Genomic DNA, 16080 nt, shown 5'->3' with positions numbered 1-16080 from the left:
GACAAAACCCGCCAGGTCTAACCCTCACCTGTAGAACTTCCTAAGCAACCCACAGACTTATATCTTTAATCCAATTTAGTCTCTAATCCAGTAAATATTTAGGTGCTTCGTTACCAGTAAGAGTTGACTGAACCATATGTATTTAATACATCTCTCTTCATTGTCATCATTCTGCTACAATATAAAGATTTGTACACCAGAAAGTAGACCCTCTCAAGAAAACACTTGAAATATAAAACGTGTGATAGGAATTGTTCATTAACATAATTTTTTATTCCCATATTAACATATGGGAATAGAAAAAGATTAGCCCACATAATGAAGGTATTAAATGAATATCTATAGGATTCTGGACTCAGTCAAACCTCTAGGACATAAACATTTTCTCATGTTTTGAGAATCCAGTTGTATTATAAAGAAATGTGCATGTAGTACAAAACCATCCTTTCTAGTGATCCACATATTCTGCTTTTTCATAAAAATATTATGTGCTCCTTGGGCAATTCACCCAAGTCTTATTCCAAAGTCTTATTCCCAAGAACACACTGGTTGAAACAACAACAAAAAAGAAGCAACCCTGTTCAAATGTGTGTAGACCCAAGAGCAACTGAAATGTTCTTAGGTGTTAAATATAATTTTGTCATAGATCTCCCCTTGGAAAAGGAACTGGACTATATATTGCCAATTAACACTAATCAGGAAGAGAGAACATGAATCTCAGTACTTTGAGAGGTAGTTTTTAGAAAGTCAAGAATGAGATAACCAAAATAATCTTTTTAAATACCCCAAATAGAGTTCAATAAGATGTCTGTAATAAACATGAAAATAAATCCGCAGTAACCCTGAAATGAGGAAAAAAAAAAAAAAAAGAAGCCAGCAAAGGGATGAACTAAGCCAAGTAGTGAGGCTCTGGAGTAGTATTTGAACACTAACGTTCACCTCTTCTCCCAGACTCCATGGTAATGGCCAACTGAATATTGAAAAACTGGTAACAGCACTGGATACAAAGCAAATGACTACACACTTATCAGAAACTGGGAATACCGGCTGTGAAGTAGTAGACACAAAACAGAAGTGAAAAAAGTCTCTCTGTGCCCTGGATATGAAGAGATATATATCATCTAGGGGAAGTAAAGGAACAGCATGTTGGAATGAGGAAGAAACGGAAGTTGGGGAAAGCCACCCCCACTGGGAGCAAACATATGGATGGCTCCCACTCCTCTGCAATGTGCACAGGTAGCAGCAGCCACTGTGACACCAGAGCGAGCATCACTTTCTCGCTTCTTACCTTTGGCCGGTCCAGTGAGATCAAGGGCTACTCCGAAGACAGACTCCAGGCTGCCGAAACAGATAAAAGGAAAAACGCTTTACTGCACAGGCAAACTCAGTCTGACTGCTCACTACTTGGCTCCTTCCAACCTCTCCCAGGTATCCGAACTGAGAAAATTAACTCTAAATTCGATCTCCACTTTCCCCTTATCTCTTCACCTGTGTACAACCTCATCCAGGAGTGGAGAGATTTGGTAACTTGCTCAAGGTCACACAGCTTTAACACTGATTCAAAGAATGAAAGATTAATTCATACACAACAAGATCATTTGACACATGGTCAACACCAACTTACAGTTCTTAAATATTAAAAAAAAAAAACCTATTCGAAATCAACAGCCAACATCATTGTAATTAAACATCATTACAATTCAAGTGAAGGAAGCCAATTTTTAACCATTATTTTAATTCTGCCAGTAATAAAAGAAGCACATTTAAAATTACTTTACGTTTTTGCACGGAAAATATCCAATTATTTCAAAAGACTAGCAACGCTAAGTTTGGGTGACAGGATACCCAGCGGATGGTCAGAGGATTAAATGGTATGACTCCTCAGGAAGGTAGTCTTGGTGTATCAAGAGCTCTAAAAATCATGATTTTTATCGTCTTGGAAGTTCTAGTTCCAGATATTTACCTAACAGGAATAAGTAGACATGTGTGCAAAGATGTGTGTGCGTGCACAAAAGTATTCACAACAGCATTCATCCTTTTTAAAAAAATTTGAATTCAATTAGCCAACATGTGGTACATCATTAGTTTCAGATGTAGTGTTTAATAACTCCTCAGTTGCATATAACACTCGGTAATCATCACGTCACCTGGCTACCCCATCCTCCCACCCACTTGCTTTCTGGCAACTCTAGAGTTAAGAGTCTCTCATGGTTTTTCCCCTTCTCTGATGACTTCCCATTCAGTTTTCCCTCCCTTCCCCTATGATCCTCTGCACAGTTTCTTATATTCCGCATGAGTGAAACCACATGATAATGGTCTTTCTCTGACTGACTTACTTCACTCAGTATAATACCCTCTAGTTTCATCAATGTCAACGTCTTTCTGACGGCTGGGTAATATTCCATTGTGTGTGTGTGTGTGTGTGTGTGTGTGTGTCACATCTTCTTTAACCATTTATCACAATAGCACTAATCCTAACACTGAAAATTTGGAAACCAACTAAATGTCCAATAAAGAACTAGTAAATTTATGTGTATACATCTAGCAGTTTTTGCGCTGTCATCTGGAACCAGATAGTTCTCTGTTGTGGGGCTGTCCTGTACATTATAGAATGTTTGGCAGCATCCCTGATCTCTCCCCATCGATGTCAGTAATACCTCCACTGGCTGTAACAACCAAAAATGGCTCCAGACACTGTCAACTGTCCCCTGTGAACAAGATCAACTCCACTAAAAATCAGAGATAAAGATGTACATGTGCAGGTATATGACTGCATGGTAATATACAATTTTCAGCTGTTAATGACACTTCAATAAAGCAAAAAGAAAAAAAAATATTTTAAACCTCATTTAAAAACAGGGTTTCATAATAAATCCCACCTTTCTTCTCCTCTTTTTTTTTTTTAATTTTTATTTATTTATGATAGTCACACAGAGAGAGAGAGAGAGAGAGAGGCAGAGACATAGGCAGAAGGAGAAGCAGGCTCCATGCACCGGGAGCCCGACGTGGGATTCGATCCCGGGTCTCCAGGATCGCGCCCTGGGCCAAAGGCAGGCGCCAAACCGCTGCGCCACCCAGGGATCCCCTTTCTTCTCCTCTTAAGGAAAAGAACAATATTGTTTGATAATGTTTTTGATTACATACTATTGAGCAAAAAGCAGGACAATATTACTAGTAGATATGATATAATCTTATTTTTGTGTATGAAAAATAACATGGGAAGGATATACACCAAATGTTGGACTCTGTTGTCTCTGGGTGGTGAAATTTTTAGTTGGCCTTTTTTTTTTTTTTTTTTGCACTTTTTGGTTATTTTTCTTTTTTTCTACAAGTTAGTGTGGATTATTTTGACAACCAGAAACAGTTTTACTATGTGTTTATTTTTAAGGATTTATTTGAGACAGAGAGAAAGCAAGCAAGCATGAGCCGAAGGGTCAGAAGGAGAGGGAGAGAAAAATCAAGCAGACTTTGCGCAAAGTCCAATTTGGGGCCCCATATCATGACCCTGAGATCACGATCTGAGCCAAAACCAATGGTCTGATGTTTAAGAGACTGTGCCACCCAAGTGCCCCCTCAAAAAATAGTTTTAAAGTAAATACTTATAAATGCTGTATCGGTTAGGTTCTGGGTTGTAAGTGTAAGAATAGGAACCATCTCTTGGTTACCTAAGTAGAAGGCAGGCATAGGTGGGTTACTGGTCAGCTTCCAAGAGTGATGCAAAGTCAGGGGACAGCTTTTGAAAGGGGCAGGAGCCAGTAAGCACCAGTACTCATTGCCAAGGCTAAGCTGCAGAAAGAGCCTCATGAGCATGCTACTCCTGGGTCCTACTGTCACTGCTTCAGAAGGATACCATGACTACTGGACTCACTCTGGCTGCCACCTCCTGAAAAAAGACTGAATGAATTCCAAAGGTCCTGTCACTTTTGCAGCAAGTGGTCAGAATTCAGCATCCCAAGAGGGAGCCTCCAGCTGCATTGGTCTGACTCTCATACCCATAACTTAGCATCTGGGAAGGGGGAAAATATAAATATATTTGTTACCTTTAGGCTTCTGAAGGTGGGAGGAAGGCCCTACTGTCAAGACTTCTTTGAAAGTCTTCAAAGGAAGAAGTTCTAGGAAATGAGATGTGGGTTTACATACTGGTAACCAAGGGGGAAGAAAGGGCAGGTGTCTTTTTAAAGGTGATCTTTTCATCTTTGCACAGGTCTATATTTGCTAACGTTTATGCAATAACAAAACATTCCATAAAAAGAAGTAACCAAAATGATTCTTTAGTTCTATACTCAAAAGTAGCACCTATCTATCCATCCAGCCACCTGTCTGCCCATCCGTCAATGCGCACAAAATAATGCATATAATTAACAATATCAGCCACTCTCACATGTATTTCTTAGAAATAGTTAACTCTGAACACCAGACTTTGTTCTTTGCATTAATTTAATTCAAATCCCAGTGGTCGCGCTGACATTCAAGACAAGAGGGATGCTCTTCAGTATGGATGATCGAAATACATGTTGTTGTCTGGCGCACTGAGTATTTTATCGGTGAGAACAGCCAAAGGATTGCAAATCTTTTGTTTCTCTTTCTGAAAGGAGCTAAGCTAAATTGTTTAGTAAATAATTTTAAGTGACCCTGATTTAAAAAAAAAAAAAAAAGTGTTACCCTCTCCTGAAGATATTTAAATCCTCCTGAAGCCCTGCCTCCAAACATCAGTAATAAGACTTATCTCCGGATAAAAATAGACACCGTTAGCTTAATCCAAAGGAAAGAAAAAGTCGTCAATTTTTTTTTCCCCAAGTGGATTAGGTTTGTGTCAGTGCTTTTCACGTTCTCAATTCTTGTTTCCAATCCTCATCTTTAGAGGTTTGATTCCCGTGAGAGGTAATAGTTTGTGAAGTCCAAGAAAGCAATCAGTTGTGTTTTGTTTTTTTGTTTTTTTGTTTTTTTGTTTTTAAGAGGGAATTACAGAGCTTTATGCAATCTCTACTTCCAGCCACTAGAAAAGAACACTCTATGGAATGGAGTGACCAGGAAGGTAAGATGCATAGATGATACATAGGCCTTAGTCAGCTGTTAGTTTTGTTCCGCACCAGCCCTGCTTGCTTTCTTCAGCCAGCCACTGCTCCATGTTGCACCACCATAAAAGGGGGCCCTGATGTAGAGATAACTGGCTTACATTTTACCAAATTTTCTGTACTCTTCATCTCTCCTGGAAAGGACTGTTGGGAAGTAACAATGAGAGAGAAACTCCAGGGTTGGAGTAAGCGGTGCAGGCAAGGGTGGGGTCAGCCATATAGGGAGGCAAGCAGGAGGCTTGGTCTCAAACCCAACTCCACCATTCCCTCCCAGGATGACAATAGGCAAGATTCTAAACTCTACTGGACCCAGTTTCTTTACCTGAATATGGGGAACTATGCATAGCACAGCCCAAGAGATAAGAGACACACAATAAATTTCAACTGTCATATTATTTTCCTACTTCCATTTCTACATCTGCTATCTATGGGTGGGGAGGGGACAGAGTCTGATAGAAACCAGAGGCTTTCCTCATTCACCACTAAATGAACATCAATAATTCCCCTGTTCTGGCCCACAGAAGGAAACATGCTGAAGACCCCATTAACCCCCATGCTAATGACTCTGGAAATGGAAATATTTCGGATAATGGAAAGTAAGTTCAAGTATCAAGCTCGTAAGACTGATGACACATGCTCATAATTGCAGGCTACAGAAGATGGTAAATGCTGCCCTGACATTAAGCACATACACAATTCATAAATTAGCTGAGACTCTGGCAGCAGCTGCAGGTGCCATCAGCTCTCCTCACAGCTCTGTGTAGTTGCTTTGGAAGTGGTGATTCTTGCACTGTATTAAGCCATCTTTGAGCTAATTGTAACTTTATTTCAAACTTTTTGAAATTTTAAAATTTCAAAATAAGATTTTGAAATTAAGAATGTTGGCTATGGAACATCTTGGCAGAAATGCACATCAACCAACACTAAATATGAAAACATGATGGGAATCATCACATGTCTAACGTATATATCCATAATCTAACAAACTGGGCTGAGGTTTCTGTATGACCTGACATCTATGTCCTGCTGCTCACTCAACCTCCCCCTTTGGAGAAGTAAAAGGCATCTCAACATCAAGTCAAAACTGAATTCCTAACAGAGCCTCCTGCCTCCCAAACTTCCCTCTCCAATGTGTTAAATAGTCACTCCAGATTCCCAGGGGCTGAAGCCAGATTACATACTTACATCAGTTCTATGTATTTTACACATAATATTCCATTTCACTCACATTCCAACCCTCCAAAGTAAATACTAATAACTCCAATTTGTAGATGAGGAGACCAAGTCCCAAGGAGGCTATGGAAGTGTCTTGAAAATGGCAGAACTCATGTCTGTGCTTCCATAATGATCTACCTCCACCATCCAGGGACTGCACTCAGCATGGCAGCCAGAGCCATCATCTAAGTCCCATCATGTCTTCCCTATGATTGAAACCTTTCAAAGGCTCCCTGGATCATGGAGAAAAAGAGGCAGGCCCAAGGAAGGCCCCTGACATGCTCATGACTGCAGGTCACTCTAATCATCATTTCATCCCTTGATCTCACTCTGTTCCAGGTGTAGCACAGCCCTTTGTTGTTCTGGAATATTCCAGAAGTGCTCTGCAGCAGGTCCATGTATAGATATCTGCATGGCACCCTCCCTCTCATCCTCCAGCTCTCCAAAGATCACTTCTCATGGAAATAAGAACTGGTCCTCTATTTAAATTTGCACCTCTCCTCACCCCCAAAATTTCCAATCCATCTTTCCTGATTTTTCTCCTCAGTATCACCACTTTCTAATATGCTAGACAATTTACTTTTTTAAAATAATTTTTAAAAATATTTTATTTATTCATGAGACAACAGAGAGAGAGAGAGAGAGAGAGAGAGAGAGGCAGAGGGAGGTAGGCTCCATGCAGGGAGCCCGATGTGGGACTCGATCCTGGGTCTCCAGGATCAGGCCCTGGGCTGAAGGCGGCACTAAACCACTGAGCCACCCAGGCTGCCCTTACTTCTGTTTTACTAGCTTTTGTCCTCCTGCCAGCTAAAAGCCATCAATTTTTGTCTTCATTGCTATATCCATACTGCATAGAATAGATGGCACATAGTATAAGCTTAATACCTATCAGATGAATTAATATGTAGTCTTCTTTAAGATAAAACCAACATCTAGCCTGAGAAATCATCATTTGTGTCATCATTTATGTTTAGCTTATACAGGTGAAGCCTTGTAAAGAATGCACACGTGCTTTTGTGATGGTTAAAAAAAATGGACCAATGGTTTATATGGATTACATTTAATCAGGATATAGCCTGCTCCTTTCTCTGCCAATCACATCTGCCTTTAACCTAGCATGTCCCTTAATGTTCCACCTCATTCATTCCTCTCTCCAAGACTATAGACCTTTTTTTTTGGTCCTCTTTTCTTATGAGCTTTTTCATCATATTAATGTGATTTTGCTATATAAAAAGACTGGTGAGTGGGCTTTCACCCAAAGCAATTTACCAGCGACCCTCTACACCCTCAGCCTGGGCCATGTAATATATAAATTGGATGCCTGTCTCCAAATAATCAGGAAATAACTAGAGTTTGAGTTTACCTTCTCCTAGGAGGATTCTGACAAGCTAGTCTATTCAATCCCATTTTTCCATTCCTATCACCTTCTTTCTCTAGTATTCTGTATCTTTGGGTACTTTAGCTATATTATAATTATTTCAGCATCTCCTTTCCTAGCCAGGAAATGACTTCTACTAAACATGATTTCCTTTAAAATACACTCAAGTTAAAATTGTACAGGACATTTGAATGTAGGTTTTCATTTTCAAAGACTAATGCATAAATTTGCTTTATTTTAGAAGCTTACAGCATCAGTGCGTGATAAAAATACTTCACACATTTGAATTTAAGGCTTGTTATAACTCTGAAATCTCGTATATTCAGATGACACAGGAGATCAACAAAACAAACCAAAGTAAACTAAGATTTCTCTTGTTTTTATTTAAATATGACCACACAGCACTTAAGGCTTAGACTTTTGCTCATGTATTTATGTCTTATTCATAAAACAACTCATAAAGATCAGCTTTTTACACTATCCCTAATGGTCTTTTGAAGTAAAATTAAACTAAGCTATAACACAATGTCCTAAAGTCTGCAAATGCTCTAATTTACTAGAGTTATTGTAGGGGTTTATTTCTCACATATCAGACTATCTTATGGGCAGACAGCTTTGTATTAAATTCACTTCTATTTGCATCTTATCATATTAAGTAAAGAAATTTGATTGTTACTTTTAAAGAGGTGGGTTGTTTTGTTTTTTACTGTCTCCAGTATAATAAAAAGGCCAAAAATATAAACTGGTAAATACAACTTTTGGAAGGTGTTATATCTCATTCTTTATATTAACACTACCCATCAAAATTTGTGTTTCTATCAGAACAGAAAATCCCAAATACCATGATGATTAAGGTATTATCTGAAAGGAAAAGAACTTAAAATGTGATTTTATTTTTATGAACCTTTTAACCTACTTTTTAACCTCCTACTTTTTAAAAAAAGTTGTTACTACATACAGGATTCAGAAACTATTTACCTAAGTACAAACCATCATATGAAAAGAAATTAAGATGAAACCAGACTATTTAAGAAATACTAACACCATTTAATTGGCTTAACTGGTTTTCCCTCATCATGAAAATCACCAAGGTCTGGTTAGAGATAAATAAAACAAACATAAAAAACCTGTTAAATTTATTGGTTAGATAGAAGTCATAAATAGGAATTATATAGCCTTAGGTTTTAGCTATAACTTTGGTTGATCAAATAACATTTAGTTTCTCTATTTTACTTGCTACTTTATATTACTTCAAAACCTTTATCATCCAGTGTGATCACAATATGTCCATCTCCTCATAGGATATGCAATTGCTATAGTGTATTATGAATTTAATTAAAAACTACATTTATTCAACATACTGAGTAGAATATTTCACTTTCTTATTGGCATGGAATTTGTTTTTATTAAGTAGTAGTTGACTTATGTTATCTCCTTACTTACCACCAGGTTCAAACTATACTTGAAATGAATTCACTTGCACCAACAGACTATTTTTTATTATACATTTATTTAATGATTCCAAATATGACACTCTCTAGCCAATAGATCAATCCATGCATCTAACAGTTTTTGAAAAAGTATAGAATAAAATGAAACTTATCAAGATATGTGGGATGCTGCCAAAGTAGTGCTAGAGGGAAAATTATAGTACTAAATGTTTCCCTTAGAAAAGAGGAGTCTCAAGTTAATAATGAAGTTTCTAGATCAAGAAACTAGAAAAATAAGATAAAAATAAATCCAAAATAATTGTACAAAATAGAAATGAAATTAAAAAAAAAAAAGGTCATTGGAACAAAAAGTTGGTCCTTCAGTGAGGGAAAAAAAAGTCTTTGGCAAAATTTACAAATATTAAAAGTGAAGAGATTCAAATTACCAATATCAAGCATGAAATGAGTGATATCACTACAGATTCTGTAACCATTGTAAGAAAAAGGAATAGGATAGAGTAGTAAGATTTTATGACTTAGATGAAATGAACCAATTCATCATGAAGCACAAACTAGGATATCCCTCCTAATAGGATATAGATAATTTAAATAGCTCTGTAACTATTAATGAAATTTAACTCAGTTTTAAAATCCCAGCTTAATTGATTTTCAGATGTTGAACCAGCCTTGCATACTTGGGATAAATCCCATTTTGTATAGCGTAGAATTCTTTTTACATGTTGCTGAATTCTTTTTGCCTATATTTTGAGGATTTTTCCTTTTGTTTTTGGTATCTGGGTAATGCTAGGCTCATAAAATTTGTTGAAAGAGATCGTATAGACTTCATGTTGATACTCCTTTAAATGTTCGGTAGAATTTTCTACCGAAATGATAATCATCTGGAGATTTTACTGAATATTTGAACTATTTCCATTCCTTTGTTAAAAATAATCCAACAACTGATTATTGTACAAGTATTGGCACTAGTTGATTTTCAATTTCATGCTGATATTTTTCTAAGTATGATTGGGGATTTTTCGATTGGATCCTTAATTTTTTTTTTAAGGAGACTGAATCCTGTTTAATATTGTTAGCAGACAGTCCCTCCGTTAAGGTGTGGTATGAAGTATATGTGGATGTGTATTCAGCTTCTGGCTGGACCTTGCCAACATCCTAGCAGAAGTGGGGCTTTGGATCACAGACTCATTGCAGATGGGTGAAGCCTAAGTCTCACACCCTACTCTTTCAGCTTAGTTAATACCTCCCCACATGTTTAACTGCCTCCACGTGGGATTTTAAGATCAGCTTCTCACTAGACCCTGCTGTGTGACAGCAGGCGAGGGAAGAGAGAGAAGTAGAGCACCAGGTAGCCCAACTTTCCACTGCCTCATTCTGCCTCACGGACGCCGAGTCCAGTAGAGGCTTAGCTTCTTAGTCCAGGGACCCACTGACATGGAGAAAGAGAAAGCAAGTTATCCATTACCTCACCCACCTCACATCACCTATTTCTGCTTCATGAATGCCAGGTCAGGGTACAGGCTCAGCTCCCCACTGGTGGGTCCTGCTGATATGGGGTAGAGGTGAAGCCTAACAGTCACTAGCCTGACCTCATAATACTTCTATAAGTCTAATTGCTGTGGGTGAGGATAGAGTCTCGGCTCACTGCTAAATTGCTTCCTCCAGGAAGATCACTTTTCCACTCAACCCAAATAATACTGTCCTGTCACAGTAATTGAAACATCACCTGATTCCACCATGATAGGGATTGAAGACCAAGTGGATTCCCCTGACACTACCCCAGCAGGGGAATTTGATCTCATTATAACTGCCTGCTTCCTCAACATAAAAGAGGAAAGGCCACCTCTTAGGTCGGCCTTCTAACACCACCTGTAGAATTGGAGCCCAATCCTCCTCCCTTACACAGGACATGAAGAGAAACTTCTCTGTTGGCCAGTCAGCACTACATGGGGCGGAATTATGGCTCAAACCCTGCTTCTGTGAAGCAACTGACAAACTCGAAGACCAGGATGAAACTGAAGGGGGCAGGGAGAGTGATCCTATCATTGGTATTCAGTTTGAATAGGGCTGTTATTGCCAAAACATTTTTCTATCATTAGACCATTTCCCCCCCCACACACACACACTTTTGGCTAGGGAGGAGACAGGCTTTCCTTGGAGGCTTTTATTTAGGGGGGAAGGAGAACATCTGTTCCTGTTGGCAGTTCCAGGTTGGAGATTTCTGTAGCATCCTGTCTGTTTGGGTGAAAGAAACCCTGAGAACTCAACAGTAGGTCACTCCTCAATTCCTGAGGTCTCTAAGCCATTCATCTTCTTGCTTTCATCTTTCAGGGACTTCTGATGCTTCTGCCAGGAGAGGGTAGCCCCATTCCTCCCAAGACCTCCCCTTACAACTAATAAGCCCTGGATACCACCTAACAAGCATCAGATGCCACTTTCTCCTGGCAGAAGTAGGATGTCTGCTACCTCTGTGGATGTATTCTCCCTCTCTACCCTCTTTCCAGTTAGATTATTTAATATATTGATCATTATTCTGTAGAACTCTCACAGTCTGAATTCGATTATATCAAAGTGATGGTGTTTCAAAAGTCCACATATCCCCCAGGATTTCCCGGAAATTGGTATTTAGATCTGGAAGATTTATTAGATCAGATTCAATTGAAGAGTGGTAAATACAAGACTAATTCAAGTTGGGAGCACAAAACACCTGGTTGCCACTTGATAATTCTTGTCTAGATTCTTTAATTCATTAGTGTTATAAAGTGATATACTAATTCCATTATTTTGTATTCATTCATTAGTCAAAACACTCTATAAAGACAATCTTCTCTCAATCCTTTGAGTACCTGAAAAGAACATAAGAGAGATCTCTCCCCCCACCCCTCTTTTTTTAAAAGCTGTGTAATCCTCAGTTTTGTAGACCTACCATCAGTTATTGAGCAAGTCCCTATTTGCGGGTATTTAAACTATTTCCATTCATATGTTATTAAAATTTATGCTACAGTGAATAAGTCTTCTGCCTACCACTTTGTAGCACTCTATATTTCAGGTAGGACAAGTCTAATGAAATCATGTCTATGTGAAGGGGTTCAGGATGAAAGGAAGAGAGGCAGAGAAGAAAGAGATGGGAAGGATAGTGAAAGAAAACCTGGAAAGTTCAAGGAGGGTCACAAAGTGGAAAATTTGCCAGAGGAATTCTTAAGAGTAAACAAACAATTTCCCTGGAAATCATTAAAATTCAGAAATAGCCAAATGAGGAATAGAAACTCAACTGATCAAGGTTCTTTTTTTTTTAATAATAAATTTATTTTTTATTGGTGTTCAATTTGCCAACATACAGATAACACCCAGTGCTCATCCCGTCAAGTGCCCCCCTCAGTGTCCGTCACCCAGTCATCCCCACCCCCCCGCCCTCCTCCCTTCCACCACCCCTAGTTCGTTTCCCAGAGTTAGGAGTCTTCATGTTCTGTCTCCCTTTCTGATATTTCCTACCTATTTCTTCTCCCTTCCCTTCTATTCCCTTTCACTATTATTTATATTCCCCAAATGAATGAGACCATATAATGTTTGTCCTTCTCCGACTGACTTATTTCACTCAGCATAATACCCTCCAGTTCCTTCCACGTCGAAGCAAATGGTGGGTATTTGTCATTTCTAATGGCTGAGGAATATTCCATTGTATACATAGACCACATCTTCTTTATCCATTCATCTTTCGATGGACACCGAGGCTCCTTCCACAGTTGGGCTATTGTGGACATTGCTGCTAGAAACATCGGGGTGCAGGTGTCCTGGCGTTTCACTGCATCTGTATCTTTGGGGTAAATCCCCAGTAGTGCAATTGCTGGGTCGTAGGGCAGGTCTATTTTTAAGTCTTTGAGGAACCTCCACACAGTTTTCCAGAGTGGCTGCACCAGTTCACATTCCCACCAACAGTGCAAGAGGGTTCCCCTTTCTCCGCATCCTCTCCAACATTTGTGGTTTCCTGCCTTGTTAATTTTCCCCATTCTCACTGGTGTGAGGTGGTATCTCATTGTGGTTTTGATTTGTATTTCCCTGAGGGCAAGTGATGCAGAGCATCTTCTCATGTGCGTGTTGGCCATGTCTATGTCTTCCTCTGTGAGATTAGTGTTCATGTCTTTTGCCCATTTCATGATTGGATCGTTTGTTTCTTTGGTGTTGAGTTTAATATAATAATGATATTCAGTACTTAACACTGGATTAAACTTTGTAACTTGTTAACAAGCCTTTTGCACCTCTTTAGAGCAATTTATGGAGTCTAAAGGAGAAAGGGGACTAGGTAAGTGATTGGCTAAAATCCATGTAAATAACTATAAAGGCTCTTAACCGCCAGGATAATCATGATTCAATAGACTAGTTGTGAGAGTTTTTTCTTTTCCCCAAATCAAAACTGCTGGTATCTGTAATTGAAACTGCGGGTACTGTTTGCCTTATTAGATTATTCTCTTGAATTAACTGCCCGGAGTGCAACACTCAGACAAGCTCACTAATAAACACAAGGAACCTTTCCAAGATCATTGTTGAATAAAATGATACCCCCTTCTTAGGCTCTGACAAGTAAAATATATACTCACTGGATCAGCAGTACAGAATCATAATTACATTAGTAAAACACAGTTCACTTCAATGGTTCGCATTACTGGTCTTTAGCTATTGAATAAAAACCAGAATATGGAGAAGTGGGAAGTTTATTTCGTTATCCTTTTTTTATATGCAGATCACTTACTTCAATGGTGTTTATCTGAGAACAAAGAGTAGAATTTTTTTTTAAGCATTAATTGCCTATGCTGCTGTAACAAATTACCATAATCTTTGTATTTTTAAAATGATACCCATTTGCTCACCATTTTGTAGGTCAGGAGTCCACCAGCAGAGCGAACTGAGCACTTTGCTTTGGCACAGGCTGAACCAAACACAAGTGCGAGGCTGTGTTCCTCACAGGGGGCTGGGGTGGGGTGGGGTGGGTTAAGGGAACAGAAGAATCCACTCCCAGTGCATCTGGGCTGCCAGTAGAATTCCATCGTGTGCATTGTTAGGATTGAGGTCCTCATATCCTTGTTGGGGTATTCTCAGCTTCTAGACGCCACCTGCATTTCTTGGCCTGTGAATCCTTGCCTGCATCTTCAGATCCAGCAGCAAAGGGCTGATCCCTTCTTACACTTTGAAACTTTTCTACTCTCCTCACTCACCCAGGCTCTGATTCCAGCCTGAGAACATTCTCGGCCTTTAAAGACTCAAGTGATTATGCTGGCCCCTCCTGGATAACCTAGGCTAATCTCCTGCAGGTCCACAGCATCAATCCCATCTGCAAGCAGTACCTACATCAGGTTTGATTGAACGACAGGGGATGGTAATCTTGGCGATAGAAGTGGGGTCGAGAATTCTGCAAGTGCAGCATGTCCAATTCCAATTTTTTCTTCTTTATTCCTGGGTGTCACAAGGCATAGAGGAGGTCTCTTTATCTGACTTAAGTTGGCCAAACTGTAAAAGCTTTAGTCAAAAGAATTTGCTGAGCCTGCACTACCTGCCACACTTCCAAACACCAGGCTGACATAGAACAACAAAAGAAGGGCCCTGCTTTGTGGAGCTTACATTTTGACAGTGCGACAGACAAGAAAATAAATAGACAAATAGCATGAGAGAGGATGAAAAGAACTTGGAGCAAAATAAAGTATGAAAAATGATAAGAAATGTCAGGGGGCTGGGGACCCTGTTTTTTCTGAGGTAGTTTGAGAAGGCCTTGCCAATAAGGTGACATAAGACCAGAGACCTGAAAGGATGGGTGGGGGAGCAGGGTTACACGGGAAAAATGCTTTCTAGGATGAGCAAAGAATAGCATTCAAAATCCTAGTCAGGGGGATGCCCGGAGTGTTTGATGCAGAACGAAGCTGAAGTTGAGTGGTCATGGGAATAAGTGGTAAGAAATCACTGTGGGCGCATAGATCCTGAGCTTGTAGAAAGCTCTAAGGACTTTGGAGTCTCCCCTGAGATGGAGAATCCTTGGAGTTTAGAACAGAGAAGTGATGTGACCTGATCACGCTGTCGATTGCGCTGGGCATAAGCTAATAGCGGAGTGAAGGCAAAAACAGGACAATCAGTAAAAATACCTTTGAAATAATCCAAATTAGAGGCAATGGTTGTATGAAGCACAACAGGAGAGGAGGTCGTATTTTGAAGGTAGCACTGGCATAGAATGTAAAGAAAGAAATGAAAGATAACTCTAAGTTTTCAGTCTGAACTGAGATCATGCTAGGCGCTCTGATAGGCTACAGAGATTCCTCTGTTGGACTGACTGAGCTCCCCAATTCTGGGACGTGCTGCCAGCAGAGAGCCCTCAAACCCCAGGCCTCTCTGGAAAAAGACTTCAGCTGAACAGAATTCCCTTGCTCAAGGTCACCCGCCTTTGTGGGCACTGTGTATCCAACACTGGGTTGAGATGGGATTTGGGAGATAAGAGCCTGACTCACCTGGTCCTTCGAAGGATGACTCAGGAAATCCATTCCAACCTCAGCATTCTGGAGAGGCCAGCCGAGGCTGTATCCTAGCTCAGCTTCTCCCTGTGCCCACCTTACTTCCTCCCTTTCCCCACACTCAATGATTTTGAGAGCACTATCTGATTAAACTTCCCACACAGTAATTTCCATCTCAGGGTTTGCTCCCCCAGAAGATACTCAGTCTGCAAAAGATGGAGCCACCATTGACTGAGGAAGAAGTAGGTAAAGGAGGAGTAGGTTTAGGGGACAGAACTGGGCGTGCAGTATTGGAAACACTGAGCAAAGCTATCCCTGTCTGACATTTACTGCACATTTGCCACTTAACAGATACCCTTTCTAGGATTTTATTCGAATTAATAAAAAACATTGAATACAGCAAAATATTATTCGTATCCCCAACCACTCTGCTATAATGCATTTTCAAAAAGCATCCCTGGGGTCTCGTGTGT

At 39.7% G+C, this 16080-nt stretch overlaps 1 long non-coding RNA gene across 1 annotated transcript in view; it reads right to left on the bottom strand.

Annotated features, from left to right (window-relative positions):
- Nucleotides 1-10678, bottom strand: part of LOC111092111 — a 56326-nt gene extending 45648 nt beyond the window's left edge. Inside the window, exons 1-2 of the long non-coding RNA XR_005378005.1 lie at nucleotides 10591-10678; nucleotides 1289-1338 (exon numbers count right to left, since the gene is read on the bottom strand). This is a non-coding gene — a long non-coding RNA (uncharacterized LOC111092111). The remainder of the gene's footprint in view (nucleotides 1-1288; nucleotides 1339-10590) is intronic.
- Between the last annotated feature and the right edge of the window lie 5402 nt (nucleotides 10679-16080).

Source organism: Canis lupus, chromosome 24 (assembly GCF_011100685.1).
Source record: "Canis lupus familiaris isolate Mischka breed German Shepherd chromosome 24, alternate assembly UU_Cfam_GSD_1.0, whole genome shotgun sequence".
In the NCBI taxonomy this organism is placed as follows: Eukaryota; Metazoa; Chordata; class Mammalia; order Carnivora; family Canidae; genus Canis; species Canis lupus.
This window is presented reverse-complemented; position numbering and strand designations above follow the sequence as displayed.